This window comes from Azolla caroliniana, unplaced genomic scaffold (genome assembly GCF_043228905.1).
Source record: "Azolla caroliniana isolate FFs.n. ecotype wild unplaced genomic scaffold, voAzoCaro1.0.p SCAF_15, whole genome shotgun sequence".
Taxonomy (NCBI): domain Eukaryota; kingdom Viridiplantae; phylum Streptophyta; class Polypodiopsida; order Salviniales; family Salviniaceae; genus Azolla; species Azolla caroliniana.
In genome coordinates this window covers 15,165,667-15,183,168 of record NW_028230450.1, presented here as the reverse complement: position 1 = coordinate 15,183,168, position 17,502 = coordinate 15,165,667, and positions in this window count along the sequence as shown.

The following is a 17,502-nucleotide window of genomic DNA, read 5'->3' as shown; positions in this document are numbered from 1 at the left end:
CGTCGACCTCTTCCTCTCTCACGCTCTATCTCTCTCACGGCTGCTCTCTCTTCACTCCTCTTGAGTGGAAAAACAGAAAAATGAGTAGCAACATTAAAACTGTTTGCCCTAAGTCATATTTATACACATATGACTTTCGGGCTATTTACAACTATAGCCTCAAGGGCTCTTGGCAAACATATTCACGAATATATCCCCGCATCCGGATCTCTCTCCGGGTACATTCGTCATCCGGCTCCGTAACCGGGATCTTCATCATCCGGTTCCGAAACCGAAACCGGGCTTGTCGTCATTCATCTCCGACATCCGACCATCCCATCCGAAAGGGACCGTAATCCCAACAATCTACTATGCATGCAAATTTTTTCCAATGCCTTCTGATAGAGAGATGATAGAAAGAAGAGAGAAGGAAGATATATAGATCCAAAACTACAAAGATCTATTGATAATGAATAATCATGATGGAAGGAAGAGAGAAAGAAGATATATAAATCTAAGTCTACAAAGATATATGGATAACAACACAACCACACTACATGAATAGGCAAGAAAAACACCACAAGAAGTAGACTGCACTTTTCCACCACCTTACTCTTCTCGCTTTATATGAAGTTCTCCTCTACTAGATAAGTTTCCCTTGCTTTCTTTTCCACGCTTTTTTTAGAACTTTTCCATCTCCTATTCTTAGCTATGACACATCGATCTTCTAATCATCATATCTCCCTCATCCAAGCTCCAAATTTAGAGCTTTAAAAAGCTACAGATAGCTCTCTTCATAAGCTTTATAACCCATATTTGAACATGATGTTTTGCATCCAAAAAAATGAGTTATGAGCGTTCGTTGTAGAATGTGTTTTGGTGGCCCGCTTTTTTCTTCTTTTACTTTTCTCCATCTTTCTTGCTTTTAGTTTGACTTATCTTCCAAACCTTAGCTCCTGTTCTTGGCCTCTGGATGTGAATGCTCTATACCTTATATTTTTGTAGTGTCCAATACCCTTAATTCTAAAATCACTCTCACACCTTCATAAGCTTTTGTGAATCCCTTGAAGTATTTGCAAAAAGCACTACATCATCCGCATATAACAAAAGCATAATCACAACATTCCCAATGGCAACTTCTTCAACACATTCTTCCTTTACAAACTTGGTAACCATTTCTTCTAATTCATCAATGCATAGACCAAATAATGTTGGTGAGAGTGGGCATCCTTGCTTGACACCAATAGTGCTATTGAAAAAATCTGAAAGTCTATCTCTCATACGCACACAACATATAACCTTCTCATATATTTGGGAAATTGCAAGCACATATTCACTTGGCACCTCAAATTCTTCCATCCGCCTCCAAAGATGCTCATGAGGTACCATATCAAAAGCTTTCTTGAAGTCTACAAAGCAACAATATAAACCTTTACCTCTAAGGCGAGTTTCCTCCATTAATACTAGAAGAGTGACAAGATGATCAATGATCCTATGGTGTTTTCGAAAACCAGCTTGTCCATAAGCTCTCTTACCATTTTTTTCTGCCCATACACTTATCTTTGATTCCATTATACATCCAAATAGTTTTGCCATTAATGAGCCAACCACGATGGTTCGATAGTTGTTTACATTATTTACATCTCCGCCTTTATGTAAAGGTTTGATCCAATTTATAGTTCAATCATATGGCATACCATGTTGCAATGCATCATTAAACATATCACATATCCATATATGTGCTTCCTTTCCCATCCATTTGAGCATTTCAGCTTTTATACATTGAAGATCGCTTGCCTTTCGAGAGGCCAATTTCTTAAGTCCTATGCATATATCTTCAATTGTAAAGAAGGGAGACATATGTGAAAGAGAACCATAACACATCATCTTTCTGGCAAGAGATAATTCTTACAATGCATAGACAAGTCATGAAGAGTTAAGTCACCATAACTCTCAACACGTTTCCCCTTTAGATTTCCCCAAAATTTAGCACATGCATGTGCTTTCTCTTGCATTTGGAGAAGTTGTTGAGTAACTTCCCATATTCGTCTCTTTCTTTGAATAAGCCTTTTATAGTCATGCAAATGCTTTTGGTGATTTTCTTTATCCTTAACTACATCCAAAACCATAAGGCACTTTCGAGCTTCATGACATTCTTTATCAAACCATTTTTTCTTACATTTCTTGGTGCATTTCCATGATGTGCGGTTGGTCAAAAAACATTTGTTTGTACAAGAGAGAATGACATTCTTAAAAGCTTCCCATTTGCATTCTAGTGTGGCACCATGTTGTGTCTTTGTCATTTGTAACATATCCTCAACCATCTTGGAATACATGGGCGCTCGCTTAAGATTCATGCTCAAGTGCGTTTGTTTACTATCTTCAATGACCTTCTCGCAATCAAACCTATGCATACATTTGAGATCAATACATAAATTCCTATGATCGGATTCCGGTGTCCATTCCCGTAGTGAGAATTTATGTATACGATCCAAAATACCATCGGAAAGTAGAACATAGTCAATCACACTATTTCCATTGTGTTTTCTACATGTAAAGCCGTTAGTATTGGGCCATAAGGAAACACCATTTGCAATAAGCAATCCGGTACTATTGCACATTTGTAGGAGTAGTTTCCCAAATTGGTCCGGATCTTTTTAATCGCTAGAAGATCGACTATACATTTATTTGCATATCCTCTTGCATCCTTGAGATATGTGGCATGAAAGATTCATGTGAATCAAGTTGGAAACTTGTACGAGCATTCATGTCACCAAAGACAATAACTTCCCCTTTGGATTTGAAATAAACAATATCATCTTCTAGATTTGCAAAAGGTTGATCTTTATCCAAACAAGCATAGAAGTTAGAATCTTGATGAGGAATGTAACATCCAACGATAAAAGTGGGCAAAATCATTAGGTGTTTCTATTTTGATGCATATGTAGCATTTATGTTCATCATTTTTTATGATTGACACATATTTCTCTATTTCCTTTTTAATCAAACATGCCACCCCTCCTTGTCCTCTTCTTTGTCTTGGATTTTTCGCCCATATCAAAGAGTGTACATTATAGTTTCCTAAACCTTGAATCCTTTGAGTATCATGCTCCCATGTTTCAATAAGAAGTGTGATATCTGAGTCATCGATGAACTCCTCTATGCCGAATCCCGCATTCCATGGGAATCCATTGCAATTCCAAAAACATAGTCGTAAAAGACGTGATTTAGTCTCATAGGTCACGTGTCCCTATTTGCCTACATTTCCATCTTTAAGCACATCCTTAACCTTATTTTTCAATCTTTCTTCATATGCTTTACGATGGGCATTTTGTTGTGAGATAGTACGGTCTTCACTCACAAAGCATTGTGTACCATTGATGTATACCCAACTATTTTTGAGTATGATCTGCCACTTTGTATCATCCATCATTGTGCATGTTTCCCAACTCAATGTGCCCCATCTACATTCACATCCAACATCCCATAATGCATGCTAAAAAATTCACCAATGGCCTTTCCAAAGGAAGCAGGTGTTTCTATACTCTCCTCTTTAATCCCACAGATAACAATGTTCTTTGATCTTCATTCACACTCTTTCAATTCTTGGGCATCTATGCTTTCTATATTCTTCTCTTGATGCATCACATGCATATTAGATGAGTTTGATACCCCATCCCCACCACATACATCGGCCCTTGATTTCGTTATACATACATTTTTCATCTCAGTTACATCCCACCTCATTTGTCTAATTTTTCTTCTTTTAATGCTTCCTTTAACTCAATCTTATTAAGGCGCTCATTTGTTTCGAAAGAAGCTCTTTTACATTCTTGAATCTCTTCTTCAAGTTTTGCAACCACTTTCTTAGGAATTTCATTCTCAATGGTAATAGTTTGGAGCTTAGCATTCTCTTTCATTAACATCCTAATCTCTTCACCTTGCTTGTTTATGGTTTCTTGAAGAGAAATCAAGTGACTCATAAGCATTTTGTCCATTGTGTTTATTGCATTGGAATCAACATTTGTTGGTGATTTCGGTTCATTATCAATCATACTCCCGAACTTTGAGGCGGCCTTACGAGTGTGTGTCATTGTAGGACCAAACCTTACGAGAAGAGAGAGAGGGAGAGAGGGAGAGAGGGAGAGAGAAAATGTACCTTTCACTTGATTTAGGGCTTCAAAATCTACCTTGGGTTTGAGGAGCCGTGGAGCAAAGATGGATGTGGACGAAAATGCTCATAACTTCTCGCCACTGTAACGAAATTTAGTAAATGAACATTCCTTAGAAAGCTCTCTGAAAGAGCTCTCCAATGAGCTATAGAATGTAAACAATGATGGCTCGAGTGGAGAGAGAGAGAGACAGAGAGATATATATATTCTATTATCATCTTGGAGGCCAACTATGACCTATGAGACAATCGAGAGTGCACATTGTGGTTATGAGAAAAATTCATGCACAGATTGGCTTTGGTTAAAGATGTGCCGAAAGAATATTTGAATGTGATCAAAGGTAAAGCATTGTATTAAAGTGTGATACTCAGATTCGCAAACTTGTTTCGGGCAAAGTGTTCATACTTGACCATTGTCATCACTTGTGCACTAAAAACCCATCTCACATTGCAGTGTATGTGACCTAAGTCACATGGAAGCAATGGTTTGGATGGTAGACAAAGAACATGCTTTAACCTGTATCGGTATGTATGGTTTTTCATTAGTAGAAGAATATGGTTTTGTAGTTAGGTTCAACATATCTATAATATATGTGTGAAGCGTAAGCCTCCACATTTCTCCAATTTAAAGATACATTAACATTGCAAAAAGGTCTCATTTACAGAGGAATCTAGTAATGCATCATGAAGCAAGTGTGTTGCATACTGTTGTAAGTCAATGGAGCAAAGAACCACAGTTCTTCTCAAGGGTTTGAATGTAGAGACAACAAAATGAAGAGGAGAAACTTTGAGAGAGTAGAACACACATAGACAAGGGCGGCAGAAGTTTTGCACTACTTCTTTTTAGTAGAGAAGTTTTTCCCTCCCCCAATGTTTCTTACCAGGATTTGACATGAATTGACTTACCGCTCCCATTGCAAATGCAATGTCTAGTCTAGTAGCCACCATGGCGTACATAAGACTACCAATAGCAGATTGATAAGAAATCTTGGTCATGAATTCCTTGTCCTCATTAGATGTAGGGCAATCACACATGTTAAGCTTTACATATGTAGGCACTGGAGTGCTTGACGACTTTGCATTCTCCATATTAAACCTCTTGAGTACTTTGGATATGTACTCAACCTGAGACAAGTGCTTTGCTTTGCTGGATTTGTAGATGATGGTTGTTTACTCCTATCATGAGTAATACACATACCAAGAATATGTTTTGAATCTCCCAAATCTTCATGTCAAAAGTCTGACTCAAGTTTTTCTTCAATGAGGATAATTCATCCTTGTTTTTACCAACCATAAGCATGTCATCAACATAATAGAACTCTCATTTGAACATTTTTTCGTATAAAGACAAGGATCCTCATTGTTTCTACTGCACCCCCGAGTCTTCATAAAAGCACCAAACTTTTGGTACCACAATCTTAGGGACTGCTTAAGCCCGTACAAGCTCTTCTTGAGTTTACATACCAAATGTTCTTTGCCTGAGCCTTGATAACCTTCTGGTTGTTCCATATAGATCTCTTCATCAAGATCCCCATGCAAGAAAGCAGTCTTTACATCCATTTGAACTAATTCTAAGTCCCCGTTCATGACCAGTGCAAGCAACATACACAATGTAGTCATCTTAACTACAGGAGAGGGTGCTTGTTTGTGCTTGAAACCTTTTGCTACCAAGGGTGCTTTGTACTTTGGAGAAGTCTTACCAGATATATATTTGTACTTGTAGACCCACTTGCATGGTAATGCTTTCCTATCCTTTGGCAAAGGTACTAAATCCCAAATACCATTTATGAATACTATCCAATTCACTTTGCATGGCATGCTCCCACTTAGCATGATCACTAGCCAACATAGCTTCCTTATAGCAAGAGGGTTCACCTACATCCATTAACATCACATAATCTGTGAGCCTAACAGGTGGCCTAGAGACACAAGTAGATCTTCTCACTAGTTGCTGAACGGGAGTTGGAATGTTCTCACGTTGTACACATGTGTCATCATCTTGAACATCCTCATATGGGTGAACATATGTAGAACTGTCCCGCATAGGTGTGGGATTATTCTTTTGCGCACTAATAGAGGGTGTAATATCTTGAAACACCACTTTCCTCACTTCAACTTCCTTAATTGGCTACTTATGCATAATCTTTTCATTGAAAACGACATCATTTCTTCTTACTATAGTACGCGTTCTAGGGTCCCATAAACGATATCCAAACTGGCCATCTATACCATAGCCAAGAAAAATACATTTTTTGCTTTTGAAATCTAGTTTCTGCCTTAACTGTTTTGGAACATGAGCATATGGGTGAAAGCATGCGAGTGGAAACAATTAGCTATGTCCTTGACATAGCTAATTAGCTATGCAAAAAGCTACCATTGATAAATAGTCATTTTAGTAAAAAGCCATCATTAATAAATTAAGTATGCAAAAAACTACCATTGAAAATACTAGAGTGTTTTAATTACATATGTAAATGAGTGCCATAAATGTGCAACATAAATTGATGTGTGCACCATAAATGTGTACCATAAATTATATATCGAATTCCTAGGTCCATTATGCATGATCCTTTGCCACATCACGTAGGCCATCTCTAGTTGAGTACTGTGGGTTAGTTGCTACCACTGTTGCTAAACCCTATCGAGTCCACCTGCCGCCACTCTACACTGAGGGGCCGCTACTATGCGTTCCAAGCATCATCAAAGAGCTGCTCAATCTGACGGGGTTCTCTTCTCTGTGACACTCTACACTCAGGGGCCACTACTGTGCATTCCAAGCATCATCAAAGAGCTGTTCAATCTGACGGGGTTCTCTTCTCTGTGCCACTCTACACTCAGGGGCCATTACTGTGCGTTCCAAGCATCATCAAAGAGCTGTTCAATCTGAGGGGGTTCTCTTCTCTGTGCCACTCTACACTCAGGGGCCATTACTGTGCGTTCCAAGCATCATCAAAGAGCTGTTCAATCTGAGGGGGTTCTCTTCTCTGTGCCACTCTACACTCAGGGGCCGCTGCTGTGCGTTCCAAGCATCATCAAAGAGCTGTTCAATCTGAGGGGGTTCTCTTCTCTGTGCCACTCTACACTCAGGGGCCGCTGCTGTGCGTTCCAAGCATCATCAAAGAGCTGTTCAATCTGACGGGGTTCTCTTCTCTTTGCCACTCTACACTCAGGGGTTGCTACTGTGCGTTCCAAGCATAATCAAAGAGCTATTCAATCTGACGGGGTTCTCTTCTCTTTTCCACTCTCACTCAGGGGCCGCTACTGTGCGTTTCAAGCATCATTGGTAATTGTTCAATCTGACGGGGTTCTCTTCTCTATGCCACTCTATTCTCAAGTGCCTTCTATGTGCGTTTCAAGCATCATCGGTAACTGTTCAATCTGACGGGGTTCTCTCCTCCATTGCCATCATTCTATACTCAGTTGCCACTACTGTCCAGTCCCGGATTGCTTCCACATTTCGATTTGACGGAGTTCACTCATCCAACGGCAACATTCTACACTCAGTTGTTGCCATTGGTCGGTCTTGGATCGCCTCCTCAACTGTTGGATCCAACAGAGTGAAATCCTCTACTGTTCGGTCTTGGATTGCAATAACTTTTCTGTCTATTGATTATCTTATGTATTGTTGTGTCTAATCTTGTGTATATGTGTGGAATATTTTTGTGTATTGTTGTTGCCCATAGCCATCTTTAATACTTGTATTTTTTTCTGGAAATTTAGGGTTTTAACATGTCTAGCCAAATGGAAGGGGAAGAAGGGTGTTTAGAATTACCCCTCAATGATCATAAGGATAGGGATGATGTTATCAGGACACAACAAGCCATACGAAACTATTGGGCAGAAAAAAAAAGGAAACATCGTCAATTGTTGAAGGATACGAAAGCCACACTCAGTAAAGGTAAGGATAATTTAGCTGAGAATGTAAGTAATGCGACTACCATCATAGAGAGAAAGGTTGTAGACTATTTCAATGTTCAAACCAAGCACATCAGCAATGAAGAAAAGAAGGTAGTACTTTATGGAATATGTAATGATCCATCGATAAAGGACTTAGTTGATTGTGATGGTCTTAATGCAAACATATCATCTATTTTAGTAAATAATCTTCGTAATAGTTTCGTATCCATGAGCAGGTCAGAAGATGATCTTGTCTTAAAAAGGTCTAGTCTAATGATGTTACTTAATAGTGATGTTGACGATATAAACATCAATGAGCTATCTAAGGTAATTGGTGTTAGTAGAAAAACAGTGTACAATACAATGAACCGTATAATTTCCTCGGGTGAAGGAACTAGTCTACTAAAGCTAACTACAAGATGTAAGCCAATGACACCCATAACATTTGAAATCAAGGATGTAATCACAATGTTTTGGACTAATGAGAGTAGGGTTTCACCCAATAAAAAGGATTTATGCAGGAAACGTGTTGGAAGAAATCAATACGAGGAGCATCCCATTCATCTTCTTGATGTACCTCAGGTATTTACATTTATCTCAACATTTGTTTTGACTCTACTCGGAAAGTTAATTAGCTCAGTTAGCAGAAAAGCTAATTAGCTTATCAGTTACATTTACCTCAGTTAGCTACTAGGATCGCTACTACATAGGTAACTAGCTACTCTCAATAGTTACTACCATGATAGCTAATTAGCTATTCTCAATAGCTAATTTAGGTACTACCAGATAATTAGCTGTACTGCTAGCTAGTTAGCTATCATGGTAGCTAGTTAGCTATTTCGTTATTACCAGCTAATTAGCTACTAGGAAAGCTAATTAGCTACCATGATAGCTAATTAGCTACTATGATAGCTACTACATAGGTAACTGGCTACTCTCAATAGCTACTACCATGATAGCTAATTAGTTAGGATAGCTAATTAGCCACCATTATAGCTAATTAGCTACTAGACCAGCTAATTAGCTACCATGATAGCTAATTAGTTACTAGGACAGCTAATTAGCCACCATGATAGCTAATTAGCTACCATGATAGCTAATTAGTTAGGATAGCTAATTAGCCACCATTATAGCTAATTAGCTACTAGACCAGCTAATTAGCTACCATGATAGCTAATTAGTTACTAGGACAGCTAATTAGCCACCATGATAGCTAATTAGCTACTAGACCAGCTAATTAGCTACCATGATAGCTAATTAGTTACTAGGAAAGCTAATCAGCCACCATTATAGCTAATTAGCTACTAGACCAGCTAATTAGCTACCATGATAGCTAATTAGTTACTAGGAAAGCTAATTAGCCACCATGATAGCTAATTAGCTACTAGACAAGCTAATTAGCTACCATGATAGCTAATTAGTTACTAGGAAAGCTAATTAGCCACCATGATAGCTAATTAGCTACTAGAGCAGCTAATTAGCTACCATGATAGCTAATTAGCTACTAGAGCAGCTAATTAGCTACCATGATAGCTAATTAGCTACTAGGACAACTAATTAGCTACCATGATAGCTAATTAGCTACTACGACAGCTAATTAGCTACCATGATAGCTAATTAGCTACTATAATAGCTAATTAGCTACTACGACAGCTAATTAGCTACCATGATAGCTAATTAGCTACTAGAATAGCTAATTAGCTACTAGAATAGCTAATTAGCTACCATGATAGCTAATTAGCTACCATGATAGCTAATTAGCTACTACGACAGCTAATTAACTACCATGATAGCTAATTAGCTACTAGGACAACTAATTAGCTACTAGGACAGCTAATTAGCTATCATGGTAGCTAATTAGCTACTAGAATAGCTAACTAGCTACTAGAATAGCTAACTAGCTACTAGAATAGCTAACTAGCTACTAGAATAACTAATTAGCTACTAGGATAGTTAGCTAGTTACGAGAATAACTAATTCCCCTTTATTACGCAGGTCGATTTATTTATTAGGTTCAAACGAATGCATCCAACTATCAAAGTTCAACTACGAACATTCGAGTCTCTTAAGCCACACTTTGTGAGACGCTTAAAGGATCGATACACATGTTGTTGCATTTACCATGTACAGATGGGTTTTCTAAAGGACTCTGTTAATCTACTACGTCACCATAGCGCATCCCTAACTAATACAGTTTGCACATGTGGGTGCCCAATCTGTCGATCAAGCCCGCAAGAGGAGTGTAAATCATCTGAGCACGTTATCTCTTCCATGAGTTATTTATTAGATTCAATATTGTGTCCGAGAGAAACTGACGCTATCTTCCATATTCATAAATGTGTCATGGGTTTATGTCAAGATTGTGGCCCTACTAGATTTAGGTGGTGTCCAAATGAATTGAGTAGTGAAATATTGATCTCTGTGAAGTTATTTGAGTCAGTGAACACCAATTTCGAAGGAAAGGTGTGTAAAAGAAAGGATCTAGTTCGGAAGATGCTTAAACCAAGGGATTTGGTGTCTCTGTTTGTAGTATCTCTAGGAAAGTTCATTAAACACAACTTCATTTATTCATGGCAGGCCCATCAGTTTAAGACTTGCATATCTGATTTCCCAAATGATGTAGTAGTCTCAGTAGTAGATTTCGCAGAGAATTATACTTTCAAGCAGCAGAATGAAATTCAATCTATGCATTGGTGTTCAGTTCAGGTAACCATTTTTGTGCACATAACATATTTTCGAGTTTCAGGTGATGTTAAAAAAGTAATTCATTTCTTTATTTCCGATGATAAGAAGCATGATACCTTGTTCGTCCAACACTATTTTAAGTTACATTGGCAGTGGTTATTAGCTCAACGTTTGGAGCTTACTCAACATTGGGTCTGGTCTGACGGAGCTGCGTCACAATTCAAGGCTCGACGTCCATTTTATTTTGTGGGGAGGTATCCTGCTATAACAGGTTTGGAGATGAGATGGAATTTTTTTGGGTCTGGCCATGGTAAAGGTGAACATGATGGTGCAGGGGCTGTTATAAAGCGGGCACTTACCCATGAACAACTAAAGACAGATGGTGTGCACATGAATTGTGCATCACATGTAGTTGAATTTTTAAGAACAAATATGTCAACGAGTGCCACAGGTGTTTATTCCTCGCAAGTTCGAGATATCAAACGTGAATTTTGGGAAGTGAAGATAGATGAAGTAAATAGGGAGAAGACCTGGGAGTGCCAAGGAATTCCCGAATTGCGATCTCTGCATGTTGTTCGCGGTTATTCCAGGTTGGATGGTCATTGTATTGCGGTTAGAGAATTGACTTGTTTTTGCTTCCATTGTGTGCAGGGAAATTGGAGATATTGTCTAAACAAAGCATACATTCAAAATTGGGAGTATCACACTCTGAATGATAAGGAAGCAGTTGATGGAGAAACAGGGCAGAATGCTGACTTCACATATGAGGGACTTGGAGATACTTTGAGTGATGTCCTGAACGTTGGGGATAACTTCGCTGTAAATGCTGAAGAAGGCAATTCAGAGGGTGCTGATTTCTATATATTAAAGTGCACGGTTAGTAAACAGTGTGCAAGGCAGAATATTGTAGATGCATGGGGAAATTTTGTATCTGCCGGGACATTCTACATCGAAGGCATTTTTTATGCAAAACTAGATGACTACGAATATGTGTACAGGCTGTTAGAAGACAAACCAGCGGCGTATATGTACTCTCATTTGGTCAGATGCATCAACGTCCCAATGTCAGAATACAATAGCTGCTCCGGTTTATACACTGTTGGTGCTAATGTGTATGAATGTATTTACAATAGTATGCCATGGAATTTGTAGCTACAAGTAGCACTTACCATGTTCTCTTGTAAAACAAACATGTATTTCGCGAAAACAGTTAAATAAATTCGTTTGGAATCAATTTCTTGTATACAGTCTGCTTTCTGTGCTTCTTTCTCAATAAAATCATGTCTTTTTTGTTAAGTTTTAAGTTATAAGTTATAGCGAAATAGTCATCAGTAGCTAATTAGCTGTACAAATGCAGCTAATTAGCTGTCAATAGCTAAATAGTCATCAATAGAATGAAATCAACAATCTGCAACATATTCCTCAAATTACACAGTAGATAAGTACAGTGGGAACAAGTAATTAAATTCTTCATTGAATAATGTCATCTCTTTACATATTTATAAATTACCATTGGAAATGTCTACAAATCTCCTATAAACAGCTAAGCTCTTGCTAGTCAGTGGAACGAGTCTACATATATTATCCGCATATTAAGCTCGGTATGGAGTCCACAACCATGCACCTAGTTGGCAGCTCACTGTTTGCACCAGGTACTGTTCAGGCATTTCCTCGGGTAGAATGAGACAGCATCTCCGAATATTGAAGTAGTGTCGGAAATGTTCTGTATCCAAAATCAATGTATTGTCGGCATTATATTCAGGCCAAGTAGCACAAAAATCAGAAAGTCTCTTGAATCTTGCAGCTTCCATTTGCTCACAATTTTCTCGTGCCCATTGACCTTTAAAACGACTTCGCCATTTTGGGAAGAATCTTGCCAAACACTTCCACACATCTGATTTTGGTTTTTCACTCCAAATAAACAAATCAAAGTATTCCACAGCCCACTCTAGAAACTGATTTGCGTCCCTCCTTGGCTGCATATATCTCACACTCATCAAGACTTTATCAAGCTCCAAGATCAAGGCTCTTCTTTCGACTTCTAGTGGTTTAGGTTTCCATTCCTGAAACTGAGCTGCTGTTACACCATTTTCTGGTAGGATACGATCAATCTCAATCAGCTCAGGTTCGGCTGACACAACTGGTGTCCTTTTCCTCTTTAAACCCCTAGTCGACTGTGTTGGGCCTAGCTTCACATTCTGGTGCTCTTGTTTTGTCGACTTAGTTATCAATCCTTGGATTACCTCAGTGCATGTAGCTACTGTTCTGCTCGATATCAGTCCACTGGTATCACATGCTGCATCTACCTGCAACACCAAGTCATCCGTGCTACATGCTGCATCTACCTGCAACACCAAGTCATCCGTGCTACATGCTTGATCAACTTGTGTGACCAGATCACTTGTGTCAGTTGCTACATCTACTTTCAAGATGGGGCCCTTTAAACATGCCGCAACATCAACAGTATCCACACTGCCATTGGCCTTACGAGCAATAGAATCAAACCCTTTAGACTCTGCAACATCAGAAAACACCAACATATTCACACTCACAAAGTAACTAATAGTCTCACAAAACAATATCCTGAACATCAAAGAGTTTCAATCATAGAACAACACTCTTCAAATTATCTTGGAAAAACATCATAGAGTTCCATTACATAATGTGGATCAAGCAACAACCAATCTGAGGTTTTACTTGTCCAACAGGATAGTCAAACTTCATAAAACCCTAGCAAAATTCCTAAGCTAACAATCATATCCAACTAAACAGTATTTCGCTCCACTACGTCTGGGCCCCTTGACCGAGTAACTGGTCTTGTTCCCGATCGTGGCCCCTTCTTCAGCCTTTTTCTGGTTGGTTCCCCATTTAGCCTTGCTTCTAGGACCCAATGCGCAAGTGTGTCCTCCTCCGACAACCTTCCCATCGCCTCAGCAGCTAATTGCACATCAATCGTTTCTTGAACTAGCTTTTCAAGTACAGAGGGATCTGTTTGGACATTTTCAGTAGTTGGGCTCGGTGGGGTGGAATCAAGGTCTTGAGACTCGAAGAAATGTTGCATCAAGTGTTCATAAACACTGTTGTTGTGAACCTCAGTTTTACATGTTGTTTCCACTATTTCATGGCATTTCACATCGTTGCCTAATTCAGTACACTGTTCCAAAAGAATAGGGTGCAGCTGATCTGAAGGAGATGTGATAGCAGGACTCTTACTTTCAGCCACATTGGCAGTAGTATCTTCATCTGTTGCAGCATCATCAGCACCAGACACATCATGTGCCGTCCTTAATCCACAAGATTCTACAATAACATGACAGTTATTTAGGATAGCTAATTAGCTACTTTACTAAACTATGGTAGAAGCTAGGATAGCTAATTAGCTAGTACGATAGCTAATTAGCTAGTATGATAGCTAATTAGGTACTTTACTCAACTATGGTAGTAGTTAGGATAGCTAATTAGCTACTTTACTCAACTATGGTAGTAGCTAGGATAGCTAATTAGCTACTTTACTAACTATGGTAGTAGCTAGGATAGCTAATTAGCTACTTTACTAACTATGGTGGTAGCTAGGATAGCTAATTAGCTACAATGAAAGCTAATTCGCTACTTTCTGAACTATGTAGTAGCTAGGATAGCTTATTAGCTACTAGGACAGCTAATTAGCTGCCAGTAGCTAATTAGCTACTAGGATAGCTTATTAGCTACTTTACACAACTATGTCAGTAGCTAATTAGCTACTATGATAGCTAATTAGCTAGTAGGATAGCTAATTAGTTGCCAGTAGCTAATTAGCTACTAGGATAGCTAATTCGCTAGTAGGATAGCTAATTAGTTGCCAGTAGCTAATTAGCTAGTAGGATAGCTAATTAGTTGCCAGTAGCTAATTAGCTAGTAGGATAGCTAATTAGCTTTTTTACACAACTATGGTACTAGCTAATTAGCTAGTACCATAGCTAACTAGCTACTAGGATAGCTTATTAGCTACTTTACACAACTATGGCAGTAGCTAATTAGTTACTAGGATAGCTAATTAGTTGCCAGTGGCTAATTAGCTAGTAGGATAGCTATTTAGCTTTTTTACACAACTATGGTACTAGCTAATTAGCTAGTACCATAGCTAATTAGCTACTAGGATAGCTAATTAGCTAGTAGCTCATTAGCTGCCAGTAGCTAATTAGCTAGTAGGATAGCTAATTAGAAAAGACTAAGCTTATTAGCTACAGTATGGTATACCTGTTAGTTTTCTCCACTCATTTGGTAGAGTTGTACTGCAATCTCCCAAACAGAATGCAGCAATTCAACAGGCATGTTGAAAACAAAGCAGATGGTATGTGTGGTTGCATGGTTGTAGGTGAACCAACAAAGATGCAGTTTTGTCCTCCACACCTAACCCGCAAGCGATGCAACGTGCTTGAACTGTCAATAAATCATTTTCTGGTTCTACTTCATTTGGTAAGGGAGCAAGAATGTTCAGGTCCAAATCCTGTCTGGTCCTTACCATTCCCTCCACAAAATGTAGCTTCTTCTTAAGGCAGCTAACTACCTGTTCTTGATGAATGTATTGTTCCTTCAACGCAACAGAGAAATTTACCGATTAATTATTCTTGTTGTTGAAAGATACACCAACTTTGCTCAGGAATCGTTAACTTACTTGAAGCTTATCCAAATTGTAATCTGCAACAGTATTTACACCTAGAAGGTCCAGGTTCATTGAAAGAACCTGGATCTCTATTTGCAGTTCTATTTTACGCTGGGGATCCAGTGGCCCCTCTAATTCAAGCTCCTGTTGCGCAACCTATTCCAGATAATGCTTGATTAGCACATTTTACCCGTTATTTATAACACAATCACATACCACCAAAACAATAGTTACCTGAATCTTATTTCTAATTGTTGTAACAGCAGAAGTAACTTTGCTCTCCATTGCAGAAGCCATTGTGGCTTTCTCTAAATCAGTCTTAAAAAATGCCAATGTCTCACAGGCTTCATGGACATTTTTTAGCATATAGCTAACCAATGTCTCACCTGTATCATCGACATTGGCTTTCCTTGGGTGTCGGTGTGGTGTATGCCCCCGGTCTTGCTGGGAGTCGGCAGTTGCATCAACAGCTGCCATGCTCCAAAATCTGTCTATTTTTTGTGCCAAGGTCCCCATCTTTCGGCATCTTTTTACCGATGCCTCACCATAGACTGCCCAAGCTACCCTATACATTTCAGGGTCTCTAGATTCCTTCGCTGTTTTGCAGTACTCATATGCAAATGCTCTAGCAAATGAAACTGACAACTCATTGTTGACTGGGATCTCCTGATGAACTTTCTGGTGCAGTCTCATGCAGTCATCGTACAAGTCGGCTCGTACATGCTTCAGCTTGACCTTGCCTTTGACTCTAGGCACTGTATATACTGTCATCCAGTCTATATCACTGATCAATTTATCACTTAGGACAGCAGGGTCAACACCCTCGAGTGACAGACCATAGGTGTTGTGGAAGTTCTCCTTTGTCTCGCAAAATTTTGCGAAGTTTAGCACTCTCGTATACGGAGGAACGAGCCATCTGAAATATCATTTCAGAAATCAGAAATAGTGCAAAATCAGAATATGTGAGAATCAAAAACCCCAATCAACAACAACAAAAATGGTGCAAAATCTTTAACTTAGCAAATCAGAAACCCTAATCATAATTTGTATTCAGAAATTTGAAATCAGAAACCCTAATCAAAATCTGTAATCAGAAGTTTGAAATCAGAAACCCTAATCAAAATCTGTAATCAGAAGTTTGTAACCAGAAACCTTATTCAGAAATTCTAATCAGAAATTTATAATCAAAAACCCTAATCAGAAATTTCAATCAGAAACCCTAATAAAAAATTTCAATCACAAACCCTAATCAGAAATCCTAAGCAGAAATTTATAAACAAAAACCCTATTCAGAAATTCTAATTTGTAATCAAAATTTGTAACCAGAAACCCTATTCAGAAATTCTAATCAGAAATTTATAATCAAAAACCCTAATCAGAAATTTCAATCACAAACCCTAATCAAAAATTTCAATCACAAACCCTAATCAGAAATTCTAATAAGAAATTTATAAACAAAAACCCTAATCAGAAATTTCAATCAGAAACCCCAATCATCACTAAAGACAGGATTAAACACAAAAAAAGTAATATAAACACACCTGTTGCTACTCCCCGATTTGCGAGACATCCTTGTATGGGACTCCAAGGACTTCGCCCTATTCGATTTTGGGGAAATATGAATCGGCACCAAAGTTCAGACAGTAGTCAAAAAGAAAAAACAAATGTTTGGGGTTTCTGTAACTGAAACATACCTGGACGATGATCGAGCGGGTTCTGTGTTGTAGCTCTCAATCTGCAATGTCGATTTTTTGCTGTTGCGGGAGCTACGTCTGCGTTCGTGCTCTGAGTACTCCATCTGCGTTCAAAATCAGACTTAGGCTAAACAGGAAATTGATGACATTGAAGTCGACCTTAGATGATGGTGATATTCCCCAAGTTCCACTACACGTCTGAAACAGAAGTTCAAATATTTGAGTTTTTTCATAAATTAGTTTTTCAAATATTTGATTTTCCCACAAAAAAGACTAGCTAAACAAATAGCTAATTAGCTATGGCCATTTTAGTAGCTAATTAGCTATAATAGTGTTTCCACTCGCATGCTTTTACCCATATGCTTCACATCAAAACACTCTAAGATTATCATAGTGAGGGGTTTTTGTAGTCCATAGCTCTTGTTCCACTTTCA